Source organism: Oncorhynchus clarkii, chromosome 8, assembly GCF_045791955.1.
Source record: "Oncorhynchus clarkii lewisi isolate Uvic-CL-2024 chromosome 8, UVic_Ocla_1.0, whole genome shotgun sequence".
Classification (NCBI taxonomy): domain Eukaryota; kingdom Metazoa; phylum Chordata; class Actinopteri; order Salmoniformes; family Salmonidae; genus Oncorhynchus; species Oncorhynchus clarkii.
Window position 1 is genome coordinate 41,733,010 of NC_092154.1, and position 13,095 is coordinate 41,746,104.

The window sequence follows — 13,095 nt, forward strand, 5'->3', positions numbered from 1 at the left end:
GCAGTGAGCGGAACGGCAGTAGAACTGAAGTTCCGAATGAACCGGCGATAGTAGTTGGAGAACCCAATGAAACGTTGGAGTTCCTTAATGGTGGTGGGTTTGGGCCAGTTACTGATGGCGGTGACTTTGTTCTCATCCATGCGGACCCCTTAATGTGTCAGTACAAAACTGAGGAAGTTTACCGAGGTTACATGGAAGGTGCTCTTTTCAGTCTTCACATAAAGGTTATGGTCAAGGAGCTGTTGAATAAGCTTTTGCACATGCTGTATGTGTTCCTTCAGGGAGTGGACGTAAATCAGCATGTCATCAATGTAGACGATGAGAAAGCGTTTGATCATTATCATAACCTGGAAAACCTTGTTCATAAAGGATTGGAAGACGGCGTGGGCGTTAGTAAGGCTGTAGGGCATGACCAGGTATTCGTAATGCCCTCGTGCGGTGATGAAGGCCGTCTTCCATTCGTCGCCTTCACGTATACGGACAAGGTCATATGCACTTTGCAGTTTTGTATAGATGTTGGTGCGGCCCACTTGTTCAAGGGTCACTGGGATCAGAGGAAAACAGTTTTTGACCTTGACATCCTTCAGGGAACAGTAAGCAATACAGTACATTTTTTCCAACGAAGAAGCTGGACACAGCTGGGGAAGAAGAAGGAAAGAATGAAACCGTTTGAGTGTTTCAATGTAGTTCTCCATTGCCTCATTTTCCAGGATAGATAGGGCCATGTTTACCCTCTTCAGTGGAGACACTCCAGGGAGTAGGTAAATAGCACAGTCCCCTGGGCGATGTGGTGGCAGAGTGGAGGCCTTGATTTTTCTGAAGACATTGCTGTACTGGGTGTATTCAGATGGTATGGTGGGTGGCACTGCAGAGGCATAGTCCTCAATGGTGGTGGCTCTGCAGGGTAGGCTGAGACAACTGGTGAAGCAGGTAGAAGACCAGAAGTCGGTCTCCGACAAGATTGCATCGTCATGACGAAAAAGCCAGGGGTGTCCGAGGATGAGTTTGGGGGATGAGAGTTCCAATGGTTTCGGTGTGGAAGACTCCAATCTGGAGGGTGATGCTCTGTCAGGTGCGTAATGAAGCCCGTGCCCAATGGCTGCCCGTCCAGGGTGTTAATCCTTATTAAGGGAGGGGTGACAGGTGTTAGATCAATGTCAAGCTCTTGTACTAGCTGGTGATCGATAAAATTACCAGCTGCTCCCGAATCTATCAAGCCCTCTACGTACTTAGTAACCCCCTTCACGGTTATCAATACTGGGATTGAGAATTGCTTCTGGGAGATATTTAGAAATAAGGACACGCCTACCTGCATGGCAGCGGAGGGACCCTTCTCATCCCTTTGTGGGGGGCGAACAGGGCAATGGCTGAGTAGATGATCTTTCCCTTCACAGTATAGGCAGAGCGCTTCTTAGATCTGTCTTTGACGTTCGATACACGGGAGAGGAGCATGGCCCAACTGCATGGGCTCTGGACGACTCGGACGGGATGACAGAATCATGGAAAGAGAAGGTTTCGGGCTCCTGGGTGGCAGAGTTCTTCAGCGGTCGGTGATGAGGTGGTCGATGGAGATGGACATACGAATGTATTGATTTAAATCCTGAAGGTCACCTTTACAGGCCAGCTCCGCCTGAAGTTCCCTGTTGAACCCTCTTCGGTAGATGGTAAGTAAAGCAGCCTCACTCCATCCACTTCCTGCAGCCATGGTGCAGAACTTGAGGGCATACTCGGCAGCTGAATTGCATCCTTGTTGAAGTTCTAGGAGGTCTCCTATAGGATGACCGGAAGGAGAGTGATCGAATACCTATTTGAACAGGGTGTGGAAATGGATCTCGGATCCGAGTTTTTGTAGGATAATGGACGCTGCTTTTCAGGGTATGAAGTGCTGTTCTGGACAGGATTTGCATCTGTCATGTCTTTGGCATCATTAAACTGAAGATTCATCTTTATCAAATAACTCTCTGTAATTATTATTATGCGATTAAACTGATTAATCATGTAACTGTAATTAACTAGGAAGTCGGGGCACCAATGAAAATATTCAGATTACAAAGTTATAGTTTTCCTAATATAACTTTTCAGATATTTTCATATCTGATCAATAGTCTTCTGATTAATGAATTATTCTTTATCTCACGTTAGTCTCATTCCAAACGTCGTAAATTGTTGGTTATCTGCAGTCTTCACAGTCTTCACTATGAGTCATCCATACATCAATTGTCTTAAATTATTTATTTATTAACTAACTAACCAATCACAGAAGTGAACACACAAACAAACAAAGTAAATATGGTTACAAGAAATGATAGGGGAATGTGCCCTAGTGAGCTAAACCGGCATGGCGACTTGTTAGACAAAAGGGGAGTGGGGGTCAGCTGAGATGTTAATAATTATAACAATTGAAATGCTAATCCTTTGCACATGAACGCTCACTCATTCGGGAACAATTGCAATCAATATATATATTTACGCTCAGTGTGTCGGCGGGGTCTCTGTTGAAAAGTTTGTTTCTGTTGGAGAGTGTCCGTCCTCTCTCTCTCTCTCTGTCGTGGTTAGAATGGATAGTTCAGAGTGACATTCATTCATGTTTTTATAGAATAGGTGTTTCGGCGGTTGCCAGTCTTCGTGTTCAATGATACCGAATTCCTAGCTGCAGACTAGTAATTAATATCAAAGACTTGTTCTTATTCTGTCGGTATTGATAGTCTAAGAGTTTAACCACATGGTATGGTTAAAATATTCAGCCATCTACTCAAACCTTGGCCCTCTCGTCATCGAAGTAAGCTGGTCTGCAGCCTTTGTCCTCTCGTAATTGAGGGAAACCTGGTCTGGTGAGAAATTCTCAAAGTGGGGGTTTTTATTCGGAAGAGCAGAAAAAGGCTGTCTCATGATGCCAGGTCTTAGCTGTGCTCATGGGCGGTCTGATTTAGTGAAACTCAAAAGGGAATTGGAGTTTCCTTCATTAAATAGTCCAAAATCACATTACACAATTTTACAAACAGTATCATCTTCACTCATTCACCTTATACAACAATTAGATTAGACCTCATATCTGAGGCTATTATATAAACAGCGTTATGGTATTGTCTCCCATGAGTTTCACAAAATTGTACCAAACGGACCAGTTCGTAGCTGGATTCTTCACAGATCTTTTATACCTTCTCCAGAACATAAATGTTGTTCGGACCTCAAGTTCTGTGAAGTGGAAGAAATTCCTTTGTTCTCTTCTATGAAATCTCTGTATACTGTGGCCATGAGGAGATAATCTCCTCAGGAATTTACGACCTCTCTCTGACCACGCAGCCTGGGTGTAGGAGACAGGGAGAGGGGGATGGAGCTTGCTTTTTCTCAAAGAGGGCAACGTCATGACACATCCTAGATCCGCCATACAGGGATTGTTACATCCACACCAATGGCCAATGCGTGGCAGGTAGCCTAGCGGTTTAGAGCATTGGCCCAGTAACTGAAAGGCCGCTGGTTCGACTCCTTGAGCCATTTTGCCCTCATTTTGTCCTCGAGCAAAATGCTAGATCTTTAGGAGCAAGGTCTACAACCAATTCTAACAGTAAACCAGTAGCATATATAAGAGAATGGAGATATACCCTTCAGTCTCTCCAGGACTTGGGACATTCTTTTAGACCTTCGTCCGCAGACAGGATTCAGCAGCTTTCACAGGTCTCTGTATCTGAGGTTATGAAATATAGAAATTAGACCAGGACTTGCTTTATTATTCTCAAGTGATATAACATTTAATATTTTGTTGCAGTTGTGTTTTTGTATTGTCATAGTTCCCGCTTTGGGACTGAAAATATGTTCATTAGCTATCTAGCTTAGCTACAGTGCCTTCAGAAAGAATTCATACCCCTTGACTTATTCCACATTTTATTGTGTTACAGCCTGAAATCAAAATGTCTTAAATAAATAAAAAATCTCACCCATCTACACACAATACCCCATAATTACAAAGTGAAAACATGTTTTTAGGCATTTCAGCAAATGTATTGAAAATGAAATGCAGAAATCTAATTTACATCAGTGTTCACACCCCTGAGTCAATACTTGTTAGAATCACCTTTGGTATTAATTATAGCTGTGAGTCTTTCTAAGAGCTTTTCACACTTGGATTGTAAAATATTTGCACATTTTTCTTTAAACAATTCTTCAAAGTCTGTGAAGTTTGTTGTTGATCATTGCCAGACAGCCATTTTCAAGTCTTGCCATAGATTTTAAAGCCGTTTTAAGTCAAAAATGTAACTAGGCAACTACAGTTATATTTGGCCTTATTTTTTAGGTTATTGTCCTGCTGAAAGGTGAATTTGTCTTCCAGCGCCTGTTGGAAAGCAGACTGAACCAGGTTTTCCTCTAGGATTTTGTCTGTGCTTAGCTCTATTCCGTTTCTCTTTATCCTAACAAAAACTCCTAGTCCTTGCGAATGGCTGCAGCCACCACCATGCTTGAAAATATTAAGAGTGGTACTCAGTGTGTTCTGTTGTGTTGGATTTGCCCCAAACATAAAGTACATTTCTTTGTCACATTTTTTTGCAGATTTGCTTTAGTGCCTTATTGCAAACAGGATAGATGTTTGGGAATATTTTTTATTCCGTACAGGCTTCCTTCTTTTGACTTATTTAGGTACGCATTGTGGAGTAACAACAATGTTGTTAATCCATCCTCAGTTCTCTCCTATCACAGCCATTAAACTCTGTAACTGTTTTAAACTACTCAACATTGGTGAAATCCCTGAGCAGTTTCCTTCCTCTCCTGCAACTATGTTACGTAGGAGGCCTGTATCTTTGTAGTGACTGGATGTATTGATACACCATCCAAGTGTAATTAATAACTTCACCATGCTCAAACGGATATTCAATGTCTTTTTTTTTGCCGTTCTTTGCGAGGCATTGGAAAACCTCCCTGTTCTTTGTGGTCGAATCTGTGTTTGAAACTCACTGCTGCACCGAGGGACCTTACAGATAATTGAGGTGAAGTAGTCATTCAAAAATCATGTCCATGCAATTTATAATGTGACTTGTTAAGCAGATGGTTGCTCCTGAATTTATTTAAGTTTGCCATAACAAAGGAGTTGAATACTTATTGACTCAAGACATTTCAGCTTTTACTTTTTTAATTAATTTGTAACAATTTCTAAAAACATACACTACATTCGGAAAGTATTCAGACCCTTTTACTTTTTCCACATTTTGTTACGTTGCAGCCTTATTCTAAAATGGATTAAATAAATATATTTTTCCTCCTCAATCTACACACAATATGTCACGTCCTGACCTTAGTTCCTTGTTCAGGTCTCTGTTTTAGTTTGGTCAGGGCGTGAGTTGGGGTGGGCATTATATGTTGTGTTTTCTAGGTTTTCTATTTCTATGTGTTTGGCCTGGTATGGTTCCCAAACAGAGGCAGCTGGCAATCGTTGTCTCTGATTGAGAGCCATACTTAGGCAGCCTGTTTTCCCACTATGATTGGTAGGTAGTTGTTTTATGTTTAGTGTGTTGTTTCACCTGACATGACTGTTTTGTTTCTTTCATTCACTTTGTTATTTTGTTTTGTGTGTTCAGTTCTAATAAATTAACATGGACACTTACCACGCTGCGTGTTGGTCCGATGATTCCTATTCCTCATCATCAGACGAGGAGGAGATTCGTTACACAATACCCCATAATGACAATGCGAAAACAGGTTTTTATACAAAATGTGCCCAACAATGTTTGTACCCTGTTTTGTGCTGCTGCCATTTTGTGTTGCTAACATGTTGTTGTCATGTTGTGTTGCTACCATGCTGTGTTGTTGTCTTAATCTCTCTTTATGTAGTGATGTCATAATGTCACAACATCTTGTCATAATGTGTGTTTTGTAATACTTTTTAATTTAATTTATTTTTAATCCCAGCCCCCATCCCCAGGCCTTTTGCATTTTGGTAGGCTGTCATTGAAAAAATAATTTGTTCTTTAACTGACTTGCCTAGTTAAATAAAGATTCAATAAATTAAACAAAGGACAAAAAATTTACGAAAGTATTCAGACCCTGAATACTGCATGCTATGAGACTCGAAATTGAACTCAGGTACATCATGTTTCCATTGATCATGCTTGACATGTTTAGTGGTAAATTTAATTGATTGGACATGATTTTGAAAGGCACACACCTGTCTATATAATTTCCCACAGTTGACAGTGCATGTCAGAGCAAATACCAAGCCATGAGGTCGAAGGAATTGTCCATAGAGCTCCGAGACAGGATTGTGTTGAGGCACAGATCTGGGGAAGGACACCAAAATATTTCTGCAGCATTGAATGTCCCCAAGAACACAGTGGCCTCCAGCATTCTTAAATGGAAGAAGTCTGAATCCACCAAGACTCTTCCTAGAACTGGCCGCCCGGCTAAACTGAGAAATTGGAGGAGAAGGGCCTTGGTCAGGGAGGTGACCAAGAACCCAATGGGTACTCTGAAGGAGCTTAAGAGTTCCTCTGTGGAGATGGGAGAATCTTCCAGAAGGACAAACATCTCTGCAGCACTCCATCAGTCATGCCTTTATCGTAGAGTGGCCAGACGGAAGCCACTCCTCAGTAAAAGCACATGACAGCCCGCTTGGAGTTTGCCAAAGGCACCTAAAGTCTCTCAAACCATGTGAAACAAGATTCTCTGGTCTGACGGAAACCTGGCACCATCCCTATGGTGAAGCATGATGGTGGCAGCATCATGCTGTGGGGATGTTTCTCAGCGACAGGGACTGGGAAACTAGTCAATATCGAGGGAAAGATGAACGGAGCAAACTACAGAGAGATCCTTAATAAAAACTTGCTCCAGAGCGCTCAGGACCTCAGACTGGGGCGAAGGTTCAACGACCCTATGTACACAGCCAAGACAACGCAGGAGTGGCTTCGGGACAAGTCTCTGAATGTCCTTGAGTGGCCCAGCCAGAGGCCGGGCTTGAACCAGATTGAACATCTCTGGAGAGACCTGAAAATAGCTTTGCAGTGACGCACCCCATCCAACCTGATAAAGCTTGAGAGGATCTGTAGAGAAGAATGGGAGAAACTCCCCAAATACAGGTGTGCCAAGCTTGTAGCGTCATACCCAAGAAGACTCGAGGCTGTAATCACTGCCAAAGTTTCTTCAACAAAGTACTGAGTAAAGGTTCTGAATACTTATTTAACTATTATCTATTATTATCTATTATACTATTATCAAGGCACAAGGCGAGACCCAGATGCAGACACAGGAGGCAGATGGTTGGAGTCTTACAATGTTTATTCATCCAAAAAGGGGTAGGCAAGAGAATGGTCGTGTACAGGCAAAAGGTCAAAACCAGTTCAGAGTCCAATAGGTACCGAAGGGCAGGCAGATTCAAGGTTAGGGCAGGCAGATTCAAGGTTAGGGCAGGCAGAATGATCAGGCAGGCAGGAAAGTAGCCCATAGTCAGGCAGTGGTACAAACTAGGAAGACTAGTAAAAGTGAATAGAAAAGGTGTATGGGGAAAACCACGCTGGTTGTCTTGACTAAAAATACAAGGCGAACTGGCACAGAGAGACAGGAAACACAGAGATAAATACACTGGGGAAAATAAGCGACACCTGGAGGGGGTGGAGACAATCACAGGGACAGGTGAAACAGATCAGGGCATGACAACTAAGGTCTATGAGAAAACAACTACACTAAGTTAGCTAGCTTAGTAACTAGCTGTTTACAGCCACGACAGAACCACTGTTGTTATGTAGGCAGGTAGCCTAGTGGTTAAGAGCGTTGGGCCAGTAACCAAAAGGTCACTTGTGTGAATCTCCAAGGTGGAAATATCTGCTATTCTACAAGGCAGCAAGGCTTTTAACCCTCAACATCAACTGCTCTCCAGGTGTTGATGATGTCGATTAAGGCAGCCCCTGCAGCCCCTGTGGTTGGGTTAAACATGGTAAACACAATTCAGTTGTGCAATTGACTATTTTTCCCAATGCACCGGAAGTTCTTTGGGGTTCCAGGGTTTACTTCAGCTCCTCCTCAAAAAGCCATAATTTTTTTTGATAATAGATAGTTTTTGTGACACTGTCAGCTAACCTATGTGCACGCTTCAATGGGGCATAAGTCCATGACGTTGTGATTCTTGATGGCCAGATAGCTACCAACAATGACAACCTTTCATGTGGGGAAACTTAAGTGACTCGTTTCAGCTAGATTCATCTTGTTTGATTGCATGTCAACACTAATATGGCTCAAATTTGCACGCTAACTGTAACAATGTATTTGAGAGACAAGAAGTACTCATTGTGCAAATGTGCATGTGTCTGCTCAAACGGTCAGAAACAGACTCCATGAGGGTGGTATGAGGGCCCGACGTCCACAGGTCGGGGTTGTGCTTTACAGCCCAACACCGTGCAGGACGTTTGGCATGTGCCAGAGAACACCAAGATTGACAAATTCGCCACTGGCGCCTTGTGCTCTTCACACATGAAAGCAGGTTCACACTGAACACATGTGACAGACGTGACAGTCTGGAGACGCCGTGGAGAACGTTCTGCTGCCTGCAACATCCTCCAGCATGACCGGTTTGGCGGTGGGTCAGTCATGGTGTGGGGTGGCATTTCTTTGGGGGGCCGCACACCTCCATGTGCTCGCCAGAGGTAGCCAGACTGCCATTAGGTACCGAGATGAGATCCTCAGACCCCTTGTGAGACCATATGCTGGTGCGGTTGGCCCTGGGTTCCTCCTAATGCAAGACAATCCTAGACCTCATGTGGCTGAAGTGTGTCAGCAGTTCCTGCAAGAGGAAGGCATTGATGCTATGGACTGGCCCGCCCGTTCCCCAGACCTGAATCCAATTGAGCACATCTGGGACATCATGTCTCGCTCCATGCACCACAGACTGTCCAGGAGTTGGCGGATGCTTTAGTCCAGGTCTGGGAGGAAATCCCTCAGGAGACCATCCGGCACCTCATCAGGAGCATGCCCAGGCGTTGTAGGGAGGTCATACAGGCACGTGGAGGCCACACCCACTACTGAGCCTCATTTTGACTTGTTTTAAGGACATTACATCAAAGTTGGATCAGCCTGTAGTGTGGTTTTCCACTTTAATTTTGAGTGCGACTCCAAATCCAGACCTCCATGGGTTGACAAATTTGATTTCCATTGATCCTTTTTGTGTGATTTTGTTGTCAGCACATTCAACTATGTAAAGAAAAAAGTATTTAATAAGAATATTTCATTCATTCAGATCTAGGATGTGTTATTTTAGTGTTTCCTTTATTTTTTTGAGCAGTGTATATAAGGGAATTCACTAGGGAGTTACGACAAGCAGTGAACTGTTTTATATGGAAGCTTAAACCCGCCACCCCCAAAAAATGATACAATGAAATGCCTCATGATTAGTCAAATCGTGCACATTTAATCTGCGCTTCAGTTTTATCTACTGCAGCCTATAACAACCACAGCTGCCTGGTCAGGAGAAACTAAGAGGTAATTTAATGTATTTATAGCCTTAGCTATGTATGTATTTATAGCCTAATATAGGCCCATTTATTTGTGTTCTGAGAAAATGTGAAATGGATCAAATTTGGTTTATATTCAAACTTCAGGTGGCTAACTTGATCTTTTTAATCCAAAATAATTATTAACTGGAATTTATCAATCAACACAGTAGTGATGACATACTCTCTGAATACCCATACTTATGTCCTAAATAGTAGTATATTTGAGTATGTGGGAAAAAAAGAAGGTTTAATAGTATGTGAAATTTTGTAAATCAATTATACTCTAAATGCCCGGATGTCATACGCATTTTGACTTTGACAACAGCTGATGTCGGGACGTGCTACCGAAATCAACGAATAGCGGGAAACAATGCAATCACGCGTGACACATTCTCAGTATGCAAAAAATCTATATGCTTTAAATGCCAATATGTTATACTAATATTGGCTTTTTATTCATTAGAATTCGCTGCACACTATTCGGGAATTTCACAGCCGCAATGCATTGGAAGGGGGGGGGGACTGCGAGTTGTGATAGATCTCTTCAATAAAACAACTTTGAAGATGGCGAATAGCGAAGATTCTGCGGTGGTGTTCAAATGTAAGTCATTTTTGTTCTCCTTAAAATGATCACTACCATTTATTCATAACGTTACAGCTTTGAAAACAGATCTACACCCTGCTGCCTTTAGCTAGTTATGTGCTTTAGAAGGACTAAAAGTTAGAACTGTTTGAACAGTAATGTTAGATACAAAGTTACTTGCACGCTGTTGAGCGACAACTTCATGTACTGAACAAAAATATAAACGCAACATGTAAAGTGCTGGTGCTGTGTTTCATGAGCTGAAATAAAAGATCCCAGAAATATTCCATAAGCACAAAAAGCTTATTGCTCTCCAATTGTGTGCACACATTTGTGTGCAAGATAATCCATCCACCTGACTGGTGTGGCATATCAAAAAGCCGATTATGCAACATGATCATTACACAGGTGCACCTTGTGTTGGGGACAATAAAAGGACACACAACACATTGCCACAGATGTCTCAAGTTTTGAGGGAGCCTGCTATTGGCATGCTGACTGCAGGAATATCCACCAGAGCTGTTGCCAGATAATTTTATGTTAATTACTCTACCATAAGCCGTTTTAGAGAATTTGGCAGTACGTCCAACTGGCCTCAAATCCGCAGACCTCGGGTAACCACGCCAGCCCAGGACCTCCACACCTCCACCTATGGGATTGTCTGAGACCAGCCACTCGAACAGCTGATGAAACGGAGGAGTATTTCTGTCTGTAATAAAAAAAACGTGTTCTGCTTGGCTGAGCCTGGCTCCCCAGTGGGTAGGCTTGAATTCCAAATGGGTGGGCCTGTTCCCTACCCTCTGTGCCCCTGCTCAGTCATGTGAAATCCATAGATTCGGGCATTATTTATTTATTTCAATTGACTGATTTCCTTATATGAACTGTAACCCAGTAAAATTGTTTAAATTGCTGCAAGTTGCGTTTTATATTTTTGTCAGTATAGTTAATCTTACGGACGTGGTTCCTGCACAGGAACACCTCAGCGGAAATTTCAGAGCGCCACCTATAGTACTATAGTATAGTACTCAATAAATCTCAAACTTTCATTAAAACACACACGCAAGATACTCAATTAAAGCTACACTCGTTGTGAATCTAGCCAACATGTCAGATTTGTAAAATGATTTTCGGCGAAAGCATGAGAAGCTATTATCTGATAGCATGCACCCTCCCAAAATACCTGAACGAGACCTAAACAAAAGATTTTGCGGTAGCCGGCGCTACACAAAACGCAGAAATAAAATATAAAACATTCATTACCTTTGACGAGCTTCTTTGTTGGCACTCCTATATGTCCCATAAACATCACAATTGGGTCTTTTTCCCGATTAAATCCGCCAAAGTATGCCAAAAATGTCCATTTATGAAGGCCGTCTGATCCAAGGAAAATGCACCTTTACACGACGCAACGTCACTTTTTAAAATTAACAAAGTTGCCTATAAACTTTTACAAATCACTTCAAACTACTTTTGGAAACCAACTTTAGGTATTAATAAACGTTAACAATCGATAAAATTGATCACGGGGCGATCTGTATTCGATAGCAGCAAGTCTTGAAATCATCGTCCATTTTTTTCACTTTCATAATTTCCTGGGTGCACCCCAAGACAGGAAGTGCCTATTCGTCATCCCACCAAGGATAAACGTGCAAAGAAATGCCAGTATTGGCGACATCGTGTGGAAGCTGTAGTCGTTGTAAACGGAACCTCATCGCCTTAGACAATTCAAAGACTGGCAGATGAATTTCTTTTTTGTGTTTTTGGTGAACAGTTTTCCCTGGGATTTTTACTCCTGAACACGTTCTGTTATAGCCACAGACATGATTGAACCAGTGTTAGAAACTTCAGAGTGTTTTTTCTATACACACATACTTATTACATGCATATACTATATTCCTGGCATGAGTAGCAGGACGTTGAAATGTTGCGCGATTTGTAAAAAAAAAAGCTGCGAAAATTCGCAGCATCCTTAACAGGTAACATTAGCCTAGTTAGCAAGCTAGCTAGCTACTTGTAAATACTAGAGCTGTCACACCCTGATCTGTTTCACCTGTCCTGTGCTTGTCTCAACCCCCCTTCAGGTGTCACCCATTTTCCCCATTAACCCCTGTGCATTTATACCTGTGTTGTCTGTTTGTCTGTGGCCAGTTTGTCTTGTCTCGTCAAGCTTACCAACGTGTTTTTCCGTACGCCTGTTTGCTTTAGTCCCTGTTTTCTAGTTATTCTGGTTTTGACCATTCCGCCTGCCCTGACCCTGAGCCTGACTGCCGTTCTGTACTTTACGGACTCTGCCCTGGATTACGGACCTCTGCCTGCCCTTGACCTGTCGTTTGCCTGCCCCATGTTTTCTAAATAAAACTCATGTGATTCGAACTGTCTCCCCAGGCCTCCCCGAGAACCCAGCTTACCTCCTCCGGAATGCTTCGCTGGAGAGTCAGGAACCTGTCGAGCATTTCTCTCCTAGTGTTCCCTGATCTTCGAGCTGCAGCCCTTGTCCTTTTCCTCACACCATCTGTAAATAGTCCACCCAACTACCTCATCCCCATATTGTTATTTATGTTTTGCTCTTTTGCACCCCAGTATCTCTACTTGCACATGCATCTTCTGCACATCAATCACTCCAGTGTTTAATTGCTAAATTGTAATTATTTTGCAACTATGGCCTATTTATTGCCTTTACCTCCCTAATGTTACTAGATTTGCACACACAGTATATAGACTTTTCTATTTTCTTATTGACTGTATGTTTGTTTATCCCATGTGTAACTCAGTGTTGTTTGTGTTGCACTGCTTTGCTTTTGTGTTGCACTGCTCGCAGTTGTAATTGAGAACTTGTTCTCAACTGGCCTACCTGGTTAAATATAGGTTAAATAAAAACATTATAAAAAGACCAGGTTCATCAGTAGGTACGAGTACTCTGGTGGGCCATATGGATAATTTTCCTTCTCCCCTTTCCTTCTCCCCTTTTCCCTTTCTCCGCTATCCCGCTCCATGCCATCCTGCGGTGGAACGACCAGTCAAAATCTCTCCGTGTACTCATTGACT